The sequence below is a fragment of the Colobus angolensis genome, unplaced genomic scaffold (genome assembly GCF_000951035.1).
Source record: "Colobus angolensis palliatus isolate OR3802 unplaced genomic scaffold, Cang.pa_1.0 Scaffold62, whole genome shotgun sequence".
NCBI lineage: Eukaryota > Metazoa > Chordata > Mammalia > Primates > Cercopithecidae > Colobus > Colobus angolensis.
Window position 1 is genome coordinate 3,780,124 of NW_012119821.1, and position 18,822 is coordinate 3,798,945.

An 18,822-nucleotide genomic window follows, 5' to 3' on the forward strand; every position below is an offset into this window, starting at 1 on the left:
TATCCAATAGGATCTAATTTAGCTCTCCGCACATGGTAGGCATGTAATATATTTCCTAAATAACATGAAATCATGATTATTTACTCAGTTATTTTAAACCAAGCTCTGACACACAAAAGAACATAGAGACAGAAACTGACAGAAAGATTCATCTGGACACTATCATCTCCTCATCGTCCTGTCTTTTTAGTTTTACTTGTCAAGAATCCATATCCTGCTGGTGACAAAAACATTGAATTTATCTAATTATATTAGGAGGATTTGGTGTCAAATATTAATAGCTAATTTTTATTGTACCAGACATCATTCTGGTGCATACTGTTTCATTTAATCATCAGACTCCCTTTATGAGGTAGGTGCCATTAGTATTTCCCCTTTACAGATGATGAATACGAGGCACAGAGATGTTAAGTAATGTTCCCAAGATCTCACAGCCAATAGAATAGCAACCTCCAGAGCCCATACTTTTTAATTACTCTATCATAACACCCCTCTCAAAGAAAAGCTGACTTCCAAGTGTCATTTTGGTGTTCAGCTTCATTTTGTGTGTGTCTAGCACTAATATGGTTTTAGTTGTTCTTCCTGATCTGAGTTTCAAAACTGGAAAATCACTGTTACCAGTAACCATTTTTATAGAACACATGTCAGTCACTCTGCTGCTGTGAGCTGGATGTACTTGGAGTGTTGCAACGTTACCTTCATAATCCACTGAGAATGCCATCATTATACATGCAAAAAATAGCTACTGTGTCTGAAATTTACTCTCCCAACTTTCTGCAGACTCTGGTGTATGCTTACTCTTCATCCAAGAAAAAGCAGAGTTGGCACTATTGTCAGAAAAGTACTTAACACCACCGTTTAGGTTGCGGGTGTGCTTCTCTTCTTAATATCTTTAGAGAATAATCTTTAAAGTGCTTGGATCTACTCTTTGAAGGTTTGGAATAGAAAAATGTGTTGAAGTTTGAGAACTCTTCTCTGAGGACTAATTATATCATAAACTTTGAGGCTGTGTGGTCAAACACACCCCACCCAATGGTGGCTGAAATACTTTTCTTTTTGTGTTTTGAGAGAGTCTCACTCTGTCCCCAGGCTGCAGTGCAGTGGCACAATCTCCACCTCCTGGGTTCAAGCGATTGTCGTGCCTCAGTCTCCCAAGTTGCTGGGATTACAGGTGTGAGACACCACTCCTGGCTAATTTTTGTAGTTTTAGTACAGATGGGGTTTCACCATGTTGCCCAGGCTTATCTCAAACTCCTGGCCTCAAGCAACTGGCTTGCTTTGGCCTCCCAAAGTGCTTTTCTTAATACTTGTAATTTTTATTTAAACTAACTGAAGAAGTTCTTACAGCCTTATTTAGACAGAGCTTATTTTATCACATGTAGCTTTTTTGCACATAAAAAATAGAAAATAAAAGTGAAGTTAATTGGTTAAGGTAGTCCTAAAACCTGTGTTAGACTTCGTATTCCGGATATGGCTTCAATTCACAGTCATCGGTGTGTGTTTTTTCTGATGTTGTCTTCTATGCCATCAAGAGCACCGGTGATGTGCACATTTTAATTTATTCAAAATCTTTCAAACTATGTATCATAAACTTAACAATCTAGCTGCTGACTAGATGGTAGCATCCTCTGTGTGTTTTGTCACCTTTCATGGGATCTAAACAAAAGTGCCTGTGCTGAGATTCAGTAACACTAGAGGGCAGCCTCCAAGTAAAGTTTGAAACAAGCGATAGCACAACTATGCAATAATGTGGCATGTAATAGATAAATAATCTATAATTTGGTTTCTCAGCATTATGATACCAACTCAAATACAGTGTCCCAACATTTTTTAAAAATCAAATCATTCCTTAATTTTTACTTCTAACATGCCTTTAAAATAAGACATCCAAGCAAACAGTTTCATAAAGGTTCGCTAGAACCTTTCTAGATATTCGGTTTGTTAAAGCCCCTTGAAAATAGTTGATTTTTCCAATCCTGTTTTGTTTTCCTTTTGTTACTCAGCTTCTTTTTAAAATACAGAATGAGAATAAAAACATTCATGTTACAAGTTTTATTTAGAAACCCCACAAAGAAAAATGCAACATGAAAGATAAATATAGAATCCCCATCTTTTTTAATTTTTATTTTGCTCTAAGTCCTGGGATACATGTGCTAAACGTACAGGGCTGTTACATAGGTATACATGTGCCATGGTGGTTTGCTGCACCTACCAATCCATCATCTAGGTTTTAAGCCCCGCATGCATTAGAGAATATCCATCATTTAAGGATTCTTTTAAATAGTATAAGTAGTAGCTAAACTAGTAGAGACATCAAAAAATTCTTCTGGACAACTGTACCGTATCAACACTTATCTAAAGGTTGAAACCATAAAATGAAATTTGTGATTCCCCAATCATCTATGCAATGAAGATTTACTTATTCGTAAGTAAAATATCACTGAACACATTTTCCTATCCACTATATAAGCGGTGTTCAATTTTAGCACAATGCAGCAAAAAAAGAAAAAAAAAGGCCTGTCTGATTAACACGGTCTTATTAAATCAACACAATTTAAGCCTTGTGTTTCGTGAATTACATCATCTGTAACATCTCAGTTGCACGTGGCAATTTAAGAGAGACATACTCATATAAATATGCCCAGTATTGAGATGGGGTGAGAGGGAGAACACATGTATATCTAATTTCAGAATTTAAAAACTTTCATAAAGTAAAATTGTTTGGAATGAAATAAACAGGAACTAGGTGGCTCCATATATGTCCCGATTTTTACATGAACAGACCATTTCGCGCTTGGTCCTCCTGCCCGTTTGTAACAGTGGTTTTTACAGATGCAATGAATGTGCTTTCCGTCTCCCTCGTGTTAGCCACCTCACATTATGGTATGAATCTCCCTAAGGTTGAAGACAGTGGTCCCAACTGCCAGATCAAATGGCGACAGTTCAAACATAGTCAATCTTAAAAACTTCAGCACTCTTTGTGAAGAGCTGAGGGTGAGCACATTAGGACTAGTGAAAGATTCTCCCCTCCCCCGCCTGAAAGCTTGGGAGGATGAATAACCCCTCCCTCCTCGGGCCCAGTCCCAGTGCGCCAGCAGCTTGCGTCACCCAGCTAGCGGCAGGAGAGCGCTGGCCGGAAGATCGTTACCCGCCTGAGATTGAGAGGCCGTCAGGGCATCACGTAGCAATTACGTCAGACTGGGACACTTCCTGTTTAGAGGAGACTATAAAACCCCTGCCCCGTCCTCATTTGGGGCTGACGCCATTTTAGGCCTTAGCGCGTCTGCAGACAGGCGCTCATGAAAACAGCGCATTGCTCCACACCGACTTGTGTTGTTTGTTGGTGTGCTCTCGGAGTTCCGACCAATACAAGAGCGTTGCAACTAGGTGTTGGACTTTGGTGTTGTGCTTATGATGTGTCACTTAAATACGGTTTATGACAGCAGTTAAACCTGCGTTCCTGTCCTGGCCAGTGCCACAACCATCCACTCAGCTCCCCAGAAGTGATACTTTGGAACCATTTTTTACTCCTTCCCCTCCCTTACCCCACACATCCAACTGGCCCCAAATCCTGTTGGCTGTACCAAAATCTGTTTCCTTTTTCCACTCACAGTCCTAGCAGATTTATACTTCTAAAACACATATCTGGTGACATCATCCTCTTGCTGAAAAGCTTCAGCCACCTGCAGCACCCTGGGCAGAACCCTCCACAAGCTGCCTCAATGCCTCCTCTGTCTTCAGGGCTTCCCCACATCACGTTGTCCCTATGCTCCAGTCACCAGGAGGGCCCCTTGCTGTTCAGGGGCCAAGTCCCACATTCCCCATCTCTGGGCCTTGCTCCTGCCTTTCCCTTCACCCCACTGTTCCTCCTCCCCCTTGCCTCCCAAATACGGAGACCTCACTCCGCAATTGCAATGCTTCCTCCTTCCATGGAGCCCAGCCTGATCTCCCAGCTGGACAGAGCCACTTTTGGCCTTCTTAGCATCTTCTGCATTCTGCATTTGGGACAGAGAATAGTCAGACCTTACACTAGAAAGATTTTTCACATCTCTACCTTCTTCACTAAAATGTGGGCCTACAGTAGGTACGCAAGCAATAAATTCTGAACTAGTTCATCGCTGCCTCTCTGCAGTGTGTAGAACTTTTCCTTGCCAAAAGTAGGTGCTAAATATATTATCTATTGAATTAAATTGAGCTGCTGCTTTCACTAGATCTAGTAACCTGAACCAGAGTACAATGACCTTTGTCAGAGGGAAGATTCACTTAGGTTGTACCATGCAGCCTATTTCATTCCTTGCTAAAAACGTGTTTGTTTTATAGGTATGAGTTGCAAGTCCCAGGAGGATATTCCTGACAGAGTATCTAATTCAAACTTCTGTCCCTCCAGTTCTACCCTGTGCCAGGGTCAAAACTGCCACCCTTATGTAACTATTTATTTTTATCCCGACCATAAAATAGGACTAGAATCCCAAATAAAATCACCTACCATTTGCCATTTGATATCTCTTAGGGTGACTTTGACTCAAGACTCTAGGAACCTCCAGAGACAGTGAGTGTCCCCTCCCAGCAATGGTATTTCACTGAGAAGTCGGAATTTAGGTCCCGGTTGCACTAAAGCCTCAGATGAAATCCTCAAAAAGCTACTTCTAAACTTGTTCTGTGTCAGGATTCACTTCTGTGTAATAGGAGCCATGTGAGAACAACTAGGATTGGGCAATTTTAATACTTTTTAAATTTTAAATACTGAGTAAACAACACAGCGATATGGAGGAGCACAAAACTCAGATTCATATGGTATGAGACCTTGTCCAGGCCCTTCCCTTACCAGAGGTGTGCTCTTAGGCAAATTACTTGACCTCTTTGAACCTGTTATCTCATCTTTAAATTGGGTGTAATAATACCTATCCTGCCTAACCTGGAGGGTTGTGATAAGACGAAATAAGGCAATGTTTATAAACACACTTTGAAAAATACAAGCACTATATAAATAGTCTTTATTGTTAATAATAACACCATTAAATACAGTCAGTAAGCCTGACGTCTAATTATATTGTAGAACACAGCAAGACTAATTTGGGGAAACGTATCTCCTTCCTGGGCAGAACAGCCCTATCTAAACACCTCAAAGCTGGGAGCCAATCTGTTCTTTCCCCAACAAGGTGCCACCCAGGAAGGTATGTTGAGCACTTTAAACATGGCCAAGGAAAAACAATAAAAGATGCAAATACATTATGATTACTTTTCACAGAACAGGCAAGTTAAGACTAAGTATGGTTGACGACTTGCATTGTCCTATTCGTACATTTAAAACTCTTTCATGTTCTACACAGAATTTGCATTTCAATAACAATGTGATAATGTCAAGTTATTCACAACATTTCAAAGGCTTGTCTGGCACACCTGGCATGTGGGACGATCTGCTGGAGAACTCGATGTAGCTGTTTTCTAGCAGCAAAGGCAATTACATTGTCCTTTTAATTCTTGGGAACGGATGTGTTTGGGCAATATTAACAGGTTTTGTGTTTTGGACACAACAAAATATGAGAACGAAAGCATCACACTCGGAGATATCCCTGGAGAATTAATTAACCAGCATATTGAACATGTTGAACTTCCCCTCATCACAAATGAGAGGAAACACCTTGTAGATAAAAGTTGACTTTTTAATAGAAACCTTTCCCTGTACTCTGAACATCCCTTTATAATTAAAAAAATGTATCCAAAAGATGTGTTACCTTTTCTCTTGGCTACATTTGAAACTACTCTGCTCTTTCTTTTTTTTTTTTTTTTTTTTTGAGACGGAGTCTGACGCTGTCACCCAGGCTGGAGTGCTGGAGTGCAGTGGCGCGATATCCACTCACTGCAAGCTCCGCCTCCCGGGATTAAGGCCATTCTCCTGCCTCAGCCTCCTGAGTAGCTGGGACTACAGGCGCCCGCCACCGCGCTGGGCTAGTTTTTTGTATTTTTTTAGTAGAGACGGGGTTTCACCGTGTTAGCCAGGATGGTCTCGATCTCCTGACCTCGTGATCCACCCGTCTCGGCCTCCCAAAGTGCTGGGATTACAGGCTTGAGCCACCGCGCCCGGCCCACTCTGCTCTTTCTAACTTTTGACATCTCCTCCTTGGACAAAGGCGGGGTCATGCAACAGAGAGGACTCTTTTCCTATTAAAAGTAAAGCCATACTGCATGCAGTCAGATACATACTCTAAAAATTATTTTAGATAACCACTACCCTGGAACACAGTACAGCAAATATTATGAATCAATTTAATTTCGGTAATTTCTCATTAAGGTGCCTACAGATCGGTAAGTCTAATTGTAAAAGCTAAGCATTTATAATTCATAAGCATAATTACACTAAACTAGATGGGTTATATGCTATTAGGGTTTTGTATAAGCTACAAAATAATTGTTCACAGAGAAATTTAATTCATAAATTGGCATTAATATATCTAGCCTTTATTAGACCTCTAGTTAAAAAGTTGAATGTAAATAGCACATTAACATCCTTATTCAGGTTTTTGATATCTGTTCTAAAACTCATGACACAGGAAAAAGTACTTTTAATCAAAAATAAGGCCCACTCTTTCCGGTGTGGAGACAACGTGCAGAAATGGCACCTCGAAAGGGGAAGGAAAAGGAACAGGTCATCAGCCTCTGACCTCAGGTGGCTGAAGGAGAAAACGTATTTGGTGTCTGCTATATCGTTGCATCCTTCAATGACACTTTTGTCCATGTCACTGATCTTTCTGGCAAAGATCTGCCGTGTGACTGGTGGGATGAAGGTGAAGGCAGACTGCGACGAATCCTCGTCATATGCTGCTATGTTGGCTGCCCAGGATGCGGCTCAGAGGTGCAAGGAACTGGGTATCACTGCCTTACACATCAAACTCCAGGCCACAGGAGGAAATAGGACCAAGACCCCCGGACCTGGGGCCCAGTCGGCCCTCAGAGCCCTTGCCTCCTCCGGTATGAAGATGGGGCGGACTGAGGACGTCACCCCCATCCCCTTTGACAGCACCCGCAGGAAGAGGGGTCGCCGTGGCCACTATCTGTGAACAAAACTCCTCAAAATATTTTCTGTTAATAAATTGCCTTCATGGAAAAAAAAAAAAAAGATGCCCAATTCTCCACAGTGTCTACAATATTCCCTAGTTGTTATGTTTAGTACTTTGTAAACGGTACACTTGGACAATGGAAATGCTACTAGGTCCAGCACTTCTGTAGTATGCTTTTATTTGAAAGAACAGGGGCACCACTTAAAATCTCATTCAATCTTTGGAAGGAATGGCCTCAAATCCAGCCAGAAGCCAGTAAATATCAGCAATTTTGATAGGTAAATTCCTTTAGAATTAGAAATGATTCCTCTGAAGATTCAAATACTCCACACCACTTACAAATTTCAGTTGTTCCCCAAGTAATATTTCATTCTTTGTATGACCATTCTGAAATGATGCAGAATCACACTTTTCATTGTAATGAGAATCTAGTGTGGTTTGCATGGCAAGACAAAGGAAGCAAGTTCATGTCACTACTGGCTGAAAATACTCTACCTAAATACAGCCTCCAAGGCATACAAAAGAAAATCTGTAATCAGAAATCATTAATTAAGGTTAATTAAAGTCCACATTGTATTTGACTGACATCCACACAAAAAGTACTCTTTACTTTTCCTAAGGCTACGTGTGCAATGTTGTGTCTAACCCGACACCCAAGAGTAATCACAATCTTGTTATCATTTGAGAGGAGAATGAACTCAATTCAACAAAATTCTTTTTAATGAACAAAGCTTTGATCTTAGTCCCACTGTTCTCCTCCATTCCATGTCTTTTGTTGTTTAAACATTTAGCCTATGCGAATATGGTAAAATGAACAGAACCTATTTTCTTACCCTGCCAAATAATCAGGGGTCCATAATACTGAATTTACAAATGCACATTTTCTTTGCTTCTTGGAAATATCTGAGGGGAAGTGGAGAAGGGCTGGGAGATAATTGAAGCTTCTGGGTGAGCCAGACCACATGATCAAAAACTGCTGTGACACTTAAAAGTATTTCTCCACAAGAAATCCCGGTGCCTAGAAGCCTGGTGAAGCCAGTAGCAATTAAGGCCATGTTATCCTTTTAATTTACTTCACATTATTGGCCTCTAAAATCAATCCTTTAGTGTGGTTGGGTAAGGGATGGGTCAACAAAATAGGCACGTGCATTAAAAATTCTTGTTGATCTTACACAAAAATTTTGGCAGGCTGGATCTGGAGAAATTTAAAACGCTGCTTTGAAGCTCACTCTGAAATAAAAACTAGTCATTTTCTAGTAAAAAGGAAAAAAATATGACTAATTTTCTAGATTAGTCCCATTTGTAAGGAATTCAAAGTTTCTTCTTCTAAATCAGCCTAGATTTTCATTTATGCTTTATATGTCTTGAATTCAGCACTGTTTGCTTCCAGTGTGAGATTGTTTTATGTTTTAATCTACAAAGGAATTAAATTGCTTGGCTTAGACTGGTAGGAGTCCTTGAAAGTCCACTTGAGAAATGGAAACTGAAACATGAAGTGTACCACTATCTGTTATACAAGGCCAAATTTCCCTAACAGAAGCAAGCTGTGTTCTACATCACACGTGAAGCACATAAATCACTGGAATGTGGGTATGTGTATCACCCTCTTACAGCAATTTACTCCCCAAATCCTTTCTTGACCAAGTCACACAACGTATACACCACTGGAGAACATTTTCTAATCAACCCTACAGTCACAAACATAAAAAAAAAATAGCAAAATATTGAAATTATTAAATAAATGAAAAATGTTCATATACTATTCAAGAGTTGACAAAGCAGCAGACCCACCGTCCAAAATGTATGTGCCTTTTGTTGCAAAATACAGTAAAATGGTCTCTAGCTCCTTAGCAATGAGTGTCAAGTGTAAAAAAGGAAAGGTTAAACCTGAAGTAAAGCTCTACATGTTTCCATTGCCAAAATAACACACAACACACAGCAATCATGATGTCATTTTATTTATTTAGTAATCTGCAGAGCCAAAACTAAATTATGAAGCTGAAATTTTAAGCAAAGTCATGAATGCCCTCATTTACCTCCACATTTGTGAAGAGACTTAAGGAAGAGTTTGCACCCCTTTGCTTTCTTGTTGAAATATGAAAGTGACATCAGCCTCTGGACTGTATTTTGATTTATTTATTTTTTTCCAGCAAGACTGAGCAAGAGGCAAATCCTGGAGTAAATATCAGCTGGATGTGCACATAACAAGGTCCAGGGAGACACTCTCAGAAGTTGTCTCTTTTAATCCAACACTGAATTATATGAGAAGCGGTTTTCAGTTTTTCAGAGCACAACTGCCAAAATAACTGCAAGGCTTGCAAGCCCTAGTATATCTCAAACCTTTCCCAAGACACCCCAACACTATCTGAGGCACTGAAACTATGGCAACCGAATAAGAAAGCAGCCTCCATGATTAATAGATGAAGATCCCAGCGACAGTGTCTAGCTAAGGCCATCATTCATGATACAAGAAGAATTAGCACAGGATCCATCTCGAAAACCATTAACAAGTATTCTTATAAAAATCAACTCCACTGCCATTCGGCCACATATACTTGAGTTTAGAATGCCATAAACAATTTGGTTTCTATTTATCACTCACTATGCAGGAATGAGAATGTCCTTAGAAACTCAGATGCTCATGTTTTTAAAACAGTGAAAGGCTTAATAGAATGGTTTTCCACCTGGGTATTTGAGGCCTAAGAACAAACACATTGAAAAACCAAAATATGTGAATGAAGTCAAGTGGCTCTCTGGGTAGAAAGGCGGAGGGACAGTTGTTGAATTGTTTTGAGTGTTTCTTTGTGGAATGCAATTTTTTGTAAAGCATTCCATTTTCAGGAAGGGAACATTTCCATTCAGCAGCTCAATCAGTATTCTCTCAGTTTCCTCATTCAAGGACAGTAGGAGTCTGGGGGAGGGGCGGGGAAGTGCTGAAGTCGCTGCAATATTAATGAAAAGATTGAATATTCTTCTTTAAAAAACAAATCAGGAATAGGAACAGGGAAAGAAGAATGGATCCATCACAGAGAGCTTGTCTGTAAAACTCTCATAGAACATTAAACCATAATTAATACAATCTTTATTTCTTCCCAGTCTCTAACAATGTTTATTTTCCAATGGCATGTTTTCATTGTATTTAATGCCAGATCCTGTTCTGTTCTATAAATGCTTCAAATCAAATCATGGCCAAAGGCTGGTCTTTGAAGCGTAGAGGGGCAAAAGGGCTAAGAAAGGGGTGAACAGCACCAATTTTAGAGCTTCTTCTGCTAAATTTTTTTAATTGGCATGGGTTCTTTGAATTTAATTTTCTACAGATGACAATTATAGGTTAGTTGGAAATTCCTAGAAAGCACCCAGGAATATTAAAAGAAAGCTTCAAGTCTAAAGGCTGCATGAGGAAATATCTATTACTAACAAGACTTTCAAAGCAACAGTCACCATACTGGCTGCTAAGAAGGATCTGAAACTTCAGTCCTTGCAGCATGTTAATTACTGATTTATCTCACACTCTTTCCATTCCCTTTCCACTTACAGAGTTTGAGAACATTTTATTTCCTAGATGAAAATAACTGTAACTCTAAGCCATGGAGGCATTCCTAGAAAACACAATGGTAGCAGGGAATTGTGGTGATAACATCAATTTATTTCCCCTTCAGCTGTGCCTTTTAGAAGTCAGATTTGGCCGGGCGCGGTGGCTCAAGCCTGTAATCCCAGCACTTTGGGAGGCCGAGACGGGCAGATCACGAGGTCAGGAGTTCGAGACCATCCTGGCGAACACGGTGAAACCCCGTCTCTACTAAAAAAATACAAAAAGCTAGCCGGGCGAGGTGGCTGGCGCCTGTAGTCCCAGCTACTTGGGAGGCTGAGGCAGGAGAATGGCGTAAACCTGGGAGGCGGACCTTGCAGTGAGCTGAGATCCGGCCACTGCACTCCAGCCTGGGCGACAGAGCCAGACTCCCTCTCAAAAAAAAAAAAAAAAAAAAAAGAAGTCAGATTTTTTCTCACGGATAAGAACTTGTATGACTATCATTTGAATCAAATTTCAGGTTTTGTAGTAGTGTGTCTGTCAGTAGAATAACTGCTATCTCTACTGGGGTCAGCCAATTATTTCCTGCCTTTGGTGTGGAAGGCAGTAGTTTGCTTTTGCTGGGAGATTCACACTCTCCCAAACTGATTTCAAGCTTGGCCAGGGAAGAGTGACTTGGCAGATGCATGCCCACCCTGAAGACCTTCTTGCAGAAGGCCTAGCCACAGCCTCCTCAAGGGTTCCAATCAGCAGCCGGGTTTCTCTCCTAAGACAGGTGTGGTCCTTGGGAATTCAACTCATCCCTAAAATAGTCATTATGGGTTGCTTTCAGATTCTAAATGTAGGTGCAGAGTGTACATTTTATTATTAAAATGTTAATAAGTGACAGCTATCATTTTTAAAAAGCTATCCCTTGGGCTCCTATTTGATATAAGGCTCTGCTTGTTATTATTATTATTTTTTATATATGGTGCTTTTCTCTTTCCATGTTTCGAGTGTGATATTTCAAATTCCAAAGTTTCCCTGCTTCCTGTTTCCCTGCAAGTGTCGTGTTCACATGTTCCTCAACTTAAAACCCAAGACATTATGGCCTGTTTATGGTATGAATGTTTATTTCTAGTCCAAAGGTTGTTTCCTTTTGCATCATCTCTTTATATTACAAATTCAGAGCCATTTCCTTTTGTACTATTTCCCCTGCCCCCCACAATAAAGGCACTATCTGCTTTTTCAAAATCCATTCCTAGGGCATTTTTCATAACTACTCTTACTCAAGTAAAAATAATACCTTATGTTGAATGACTGCTTGTTGTGTGCCCAGCATTGTGACATGCATTTTACAGATGTTACTGTGCTATGCAATTTTACAGATGTTATCACATTTATTCTTCTCAAAACCATAACATTATCATCATACAAGCACTTTGCAAATGAAAACTGAAGGAGAAAAGAAACTGGCTTAAAGTCCCACTGTTAGTAAATGGCAAAACAAATCCATGGTATTGTCTGTCAAAAAAGCATGACTTCAGCAATGCCTGTAGAGCTGTCCACTACATTCCCTCCAACAGTCCCTTCACATTTATTAACTTCATGCCACAAAATCTAATGAATTTGGCCTTGTTACTGCAAAGATGGAAACTTCTACTAGTCCTGGTTCACCCTGACATACCTGTGTTACATTAATGATTACATTGATTTGAACTATTTCAGAATTTAACTGAGCAAAAACAATTATCTTACTTTTAAAATAATTCCTGGCAGAGTGGCACTCCCATGACCTTGCCTGATTTAATGATCATGTTGAAAGCAATGTTTGTTTCCTTGACATGGTTGGTGTTCTAATTAATAAAGTTGCTATCCATGTGCTAAGTGAACTGTACAATTTCAATGAATTCAAACATATTATTTAGTTGCATGATGTGATTTACACTAAAACTACATGAACAGTGTATATTCTTCTAAAAATAATTTAGAAGATGAAGTAGGATCTCTGTTATATCCAGGGTCTGGAGTGGGAAAGAGGGGGTTAACATCAAACTTCCCAAATTTCCAGAGTGCATGTAATACTTCGCTAAATACATTCACATTCATGATTTCATATTCTCCCAGCAATCCTATAAGTTGGGAAGAATAGGTTTACTATTCACAATTTTCAGTTAAAATGATGCAGCCTCAGAGAAGTTAAGTGATTTGTCCAAGGTAGTAAGAGTCTGGAACCCAAGTCTTCTTGACTCCAAGTGCAGGATCCTCGACAGCAGATACACTGTACGGGGACGGGGAAGAAATATGGGTTAATAAAGTATGCTATATTCTCCTGACAGAAAGTTGAATTTTAAAACTACTATTAGCAAACTCCAAACAAACAAGAACGTTCTGTGGTCAGTGGTTAGAATGCAGAACAAATGAGGCCAGGGTCAAAAGCTCAAGCCCCATAAATGCTGGCTGTCTTCTTAGCTCTGTTTCTTGGCAAGTTGATTTTACCTAACTCAGACTCCCTCCAGTTACAACCAGGTGTCTCACAGATGTGTGCTCTTGGACACAGGAGGGGACTGCGTGAGAGTGTGGGAATGAACAGGCTCCAATCCATCACTACAACTGGAAAAACAACACAGTGAATGTTCCACTGATGAGGCATGAGCCATACCACCTATGTGCTTGGAAGATAATACACACACACACGTTCATGCATGAAGTATCTCATTTGATAAAAACATGATATAAAAGGCAGACAAAATAGATAAAATAAAGACTAGTTGTTTGCAAAAAAGGATTCACTGTTTATTCATTCAACAAACACTTGTTATGGATGGCCCATGATGTGCCAGGCACAGTTTTAGGTGCCAGAGTGAATAAAACCTAAAAATGTCTATCCTTATGGCATTATGTTCTAGTGGAAGACAGAAAATCAACAAGGACAACATATAGTTTGTCAGACTGTGAAAAATGCTAAGAAAAAAATAAGGACTGCCAAGCGGTGGGGAGTTCTGCGGGAAAGAGTAAAGTAAATAAGGGGATCAAAAGGCTTCACTGAGAAAGTGACATCTGAACAGAGACCTGAAGAATGTGAGAGGCAAATCATGGAGCTATCTGGGGAAGGAACCATGCCAAGGCATGAAAGAGTAAGTCCTTGCAAAGGCCCCCAAGTATATGCCATGCTTGACAAATTCAAGGAAGCCCAAGGGGTGGAGGTGAGAGAGGCGGGAGCCTGAGTGCAGATCATGTGGGGCTGCAACGACCAAAGGAAGGACTTGGCTTTTATTGGAATAAGATGGGAAATCATCTGAGCAGAGTAGTGATCTGATAGGGCTTAGTTTAAGAAAAAAATCACTGCTGTGTTTTGGCTGTTGCACTGAGAAAAGGGCAGAGGCAGGAAAGCTAGTTGGGAAGCTGGCATGAAAACCTAGCAGGAGAGGACCATGGCTTGGCCAATTTGAGGGCCACACAGAGGAGGATCACCTGAAGGAAGCCCGCAGGCCTTCCGAAGGTGGAGCCAGCAGCATTGCAGCCACGATGGATGTAGGTGTGAGACAGAAGCTTCAAGGAGAACTAAACTCAGGCCAGCAACTCAAAGAATGGAGTTGCCATTTACTATGATGGAGAAGATCATGAGAAAGGCAGATATGGGGGAGAAAGATACAGACTTAGGTTTTTTAAAACCTAAATTTGAGATCTCTATTAGGTTCAGGAGGAGCTGCCCACCCACTAAGCACTGGTTATTTGTGAGGTCCAGGAGAGAGGTCTAAGCTGAAGAGGTTACTTGGGAATCATCGTGTATTATGGTTTTATATGATACCCTCTATTGGTGTAAATGGAATTATTGTAATAAAGTTTTGCAAGAGCTCATCTGTTTCACAAAGCAAGATACCCTTGTGTATGGACTATATGCAACAGTCCCATGGTGAGAAGTCCTGAACTCCTCCCCTTGAGGTTTGTGTGGTATGACATCTCATTTGCTCATTTCAAAGGGATTAAATGCCTCCCTCCTTTCTCTACCTTACCATATCCCCAAGAGGCAACCATGTGGTTGCCAGTAGAGAATAGCTCAGTTGCTCTTGCAGCACATTTTAAAGCAGATGAGAAAAGCCTTCACACTGAAATAGAAATATCTCAGCGAAAACTTGGCTCCAAGGCATCCCAAGAGAGTCGGGGGGGGGGGGGGTGTCCTGATATGGGAGGGCCCAGCAGAATGCTTCCAGGCATCACTTTCTCAGCATGCGCAAATGTGGCCGCCATAACACAAAGCTCCTATATAAATACGTCAAGGAGCACTCGTCTACTCTAGGAGGACAGAAAATTGTCTAAACATAAAGAAGGGTGTGGAGAGGGGCAGTGCAGAGATAGGCTTTCCTAGGCATTGCCTTACACAAATGGCAGATGCCTAATTAAAGCATTTGCAATTAGCTTAGCTTGTTCTGTGATTCCTTCCTGCAAACAAATAAGATGGAGAGACTATATTAGCTCTTGGCAATCTAGTTCTAAAAAAATTTTCATCCCATCATCACTCTTTTGTCCTGTTCTGAAAAGAGCTGAACCACAATGTACACAGAATAAACTATCTGACTTAACTCCTGGTTCAAAATAGTATTTTTCCTTCCATTTCATATAGGAGTGCAGCTACCCATTTACTTTTAAAGCATGACTACTTATTTTGAATCTAATACAAGTTCTTAATTTGGATGCCTTATTTTTATTTGGTGAAGATAACAGTCTTCCTAATTCTCGCTATGCTTCTGATTCAACACATTAGACTTCACTAGTGCAATGTTACTCGCCTACTCAAAATACAATTGCTATATGTGTTTAATGTTGGAAAAAGCATTTACTAGATTTTGGAAGAACTTGAGGGGTGTGTGTTTGTGTGTAAATAAAAAGGTACACTTATTGATGCCTTGTAATAACCACTCACTTGAAGGCATATATTTTTTTTCACTGTAGGGAAAATAAAGAAGTCCTCTGAGTGGAAAAACTGTTTCATTCATTCGACATTTACTTGACTGCTCTATACTGATTCTTACAAAATTTTAACCTATTTAAGCGTAGTTGTTATGTCCAGTAAGTATATTCAGCTGACGGCTCCTCAGAAATGATTTTCGGTATCTGCTTAACATTTACAAATGTGCATTATATGTGTTATTGAGAATGTAGCACAGCTCTAAAAGGTGATAGCTGCAAAACCTAACATATGGGGAAGGTTGCCACCCACAGACACTGTAAATAAGAAACATAAATAAAGCAGAACGCTTCTTTACAACAAGTTGAAAAATGACTCATAACACAAGAGTAAGATTTTAAATTTGATGTTCGTTCTTTTCTGCTTTAGACTGGTTTGCAAAGTGCCTCATTCAAGAACGCCCTAAAACCAAAATAGTAACAGGGAGCAAGGGTTACTCAAGATTCAAATAAAAATTACCATACACACAAGCATGGGTAAACAAAATTCAAATAGCTAGTGCAATTATTTTTTAATAGATAGTTTAGGTTAATAGGTGGAGACATAGTTCTGCCACTGTATTTAAGGTTAGGTTAATAATTAACTTTGGTGCCTGGAGTAGTTTAATCAAAGCTTACTGTAAATCATAAAACTGCTCCATGCAGACTAAGCACAGCATTAAAAAGTCATACAAAATTCTTGCCATCTTGACCTCAGGTAGCCATTTGGGTATGGTGTAAAAAAGTGTAGAGTATTTTCATTCAGAATAAAACATAGGCATCTTTACTTTGGGGAGAAAACATAATTAAATCATTAATTAAACCACCAGTCTTCCCCGCCATCACTGTAGCATTCCACGGACTCGATGCCCAAGATGTGTCCACCAGGGGAATGACGACGAACAATTTCAGGACTAAAGAAAGACAAGGCAAAGGCACTCGACCTTCCCATCCTGGAAAGACTTAACAGCCAGCGCTGGGGGGCATTAAATAGCTTTTCTGAGACCTGTTGGCGCAACACTGCAAGTGGGTTAAATGGCTTTTCAGATCTGAGGTAAAGAAAGTTGCGCCTACAAGCGCGAGTGTGTGCGTGTGTGTGTGTCCTTGCGCGCCTGTGTTTTAAACCTTTCACAGATCGCATTCAGTAGCGTAAAAAAGCTGAGCGTAAAAAAAGGAGCGATCCCACTGTGGCTGTGCCTGGCCACCGCAGTTCCAAAGCAGCCACCTTTCCCTCAAAGACCGACGCGGAACAGCCTGCAGGGCTCCCCATGGCGATGCAGGCCGGAGGCTCCCTGGAAGTGCTTGCCCTGGCGCTGAAGACAGCGCCTCCAGCCTCCCATTCCTGCCCCGCTCCACGAACACCTGGTTCTGCTTCGCCCCTCCCTGGATAGACACACGGGGAAATCGTGCGCGGCGCGCAGATGGCTCGGGATGCTGCGCTTGGAGCTGGCTGTTTGCAAGCCAGCGAGTCCCGGCCTGCGTCCCCACGCACCTTCGTCTCAGCCTCTGTCCACAGTGGCCGCCCCTGCCTCCAGGTCCTGCTTCCCCAGCCATCCCTTCCCCGACTTGTCCAGCGAGGACTGCGGGCCAGGACGTTGCACTCTCCAAAGGGCCGGGTCTAGCTCCTAGCGGCATCCGGAGCCGGCCGCATGATTCCCTCCAGGGCTAGCTTCCCTCAGACTGCACACGCTGAGCCCCAATCCGGTCGTGCCTGCCGCCTGGCTTTCAGGGAAACTTTCCAGAAGCGCCTGGTCTACTGACCCCGCCGCTGTGAAGTGGGAGGAGGCGCCGGGCGGAGGGGCGGCGAGGGAGCGGGAAAAACAGCGGAATCCCGTTTCCTTTCCCGACGTCCGCAAGTACGGGACCGCTCCCTGGCCCCCCCCGTACCGCTTGGGTCGTGCGAGGAGGGAGGAGACCTCAGGATCCTGTTTTGCACCATCTCCCACAGCGAGGAGCTGAGCAACACGCGGAGAATCGGGACAAGAGACACTTCCCGCCCCATCAGGATCAGGCAGGGTGGGTGGGCACTGCCCCGCTTACTCTCCAGCGCCCCACTGCCCCCGTGGCAGCGCCCTAGGGCACCGTGAGGAGTCGGGACAGAGCCCTTGTCTGGGTTTCAAACCCAGGGCCATCTCCTGCCAGGTCTCTCACCCTTCCCCCTCCTGGGTCATCTTTCCAGAGCGAGACCGCGCTGATCTAGGAGGAGGGCGCACCGTGCGCCAGCCCGGTGCAAAGGGCTCGGTGTCTCACGAGGGACGCAGTCGCGACGGGCTATATCCTTGCAGCTCGGGTGGGGAGCTGCGGCGGAGAACAGGACCCAGGGCGGGGGCGCCGCGTCACCCGAACGGCTGCTCCTGGACACTTACTCGAGCAAACAAAGCCTGGAACCTCCGGTGGCAGCGGCCACAGGAGCCAGGATCTCACCAAGAGACAGGGCGCGCGGGTGCCGAGGGCCATTACAAGTTTCTCGCACTCCACGGAGCCCAGCCCAGACCCCACACCGACAACAAAAGATTCTCTCCGCTTCCACACCGTCTCCGCGGAACCCCTTCTCCCACCTGGCACTGGACGAAAACAGCGCTGTTCTACCCAACCCCCTCCAGCCCTCGAGGGCAGAACCCCTTCCCCCGCCTTCCACACCGGGCCAGGGAGCTTCCGAGAATCCCACCCTCCAGAGCCCGCTCTGCTCCCTGCTTGGCCCGCCGTGAGGATGAGCCTTGGGTCTCGCACACACACACCCCCGGGAGTAACAGCCACACGCGCCGTCGCGGCCCGGGGCGGCGCCGGGCGTGTGCGCAACGCGGGTGGGAAAGCTCTCGACTTGTAGCCGGGCGTACTCTGGGGCGCAGGGCTTGGAGGAAAGGCAGGCAGGGCTCATGGTTCCCCCTCTAGGACCGGGCAACGCTCGGGAAACAGAGACACAAGACAAAATAAAACGCAGGCACCACAAAGCCGACAGCACGCGCTAGCCACGGCCCCGGAACCCTCAGGCTGGAGTTCGGCTGCCCGGGAGGTGGGGCGCGCCCGGGCGCCCGGGCCGTACCTTTTCGGTGCATCGACGGACAGGCGGCCGGGGCTCGGAGCGGAATGGCACAGCGTGTATCCCATTTAGTAATCCATTATCGAGGGGATCTCTCCGGGCCGCGGGCTGCGCTCTCTCCTTCGCAAGCCTTTGTCATTCCTACATGTGTGCTTGTCTCTTTGGGGGAAATAGTCGCGGCGACTACTTTCTGGGATGCAAACGCGATGTGTTCATCTCCAGTGACGAGCGGAGAAGGGGAGAGGAAAAAAGAAAGAAGCCAAAAAAAA

The 18,822-nt window shown here is 43.0% G+C and overlaps 1 protein-coding gene and 1 pseudogene across 2 annotated transcripts in view; one reads left to right on the forward strand and one right to left on the reverse strand.

Moving 5' to 3' along the window:
- Nucleotides 1-18,822, reverse strand: part of SEMA6A (sema domain, transmembrane domain (TM), and cytoplasmic domain, (semaphorin) 6A) — a 130,876-nt gene extending 112,054 nt beyond the window's left edge. The window contains exon 1 of the mRNA XM_011963672.1: nt 18,557-18,822. The gene's annotated coding sequence lies outside the window, so the exon portion shown is untranslated. The remainder of the gene's footprint in view (nt 1-18,556) is intronic.
- LOC105527377 lies at nt 6,614-7,102 on the forward strand (annotated as a pseudogene). The gene has a single exon (XR_001004220.1). The product of XR_001004220.1 is annotated as a 40S ribosomal protein S14 pseudogene (transcript).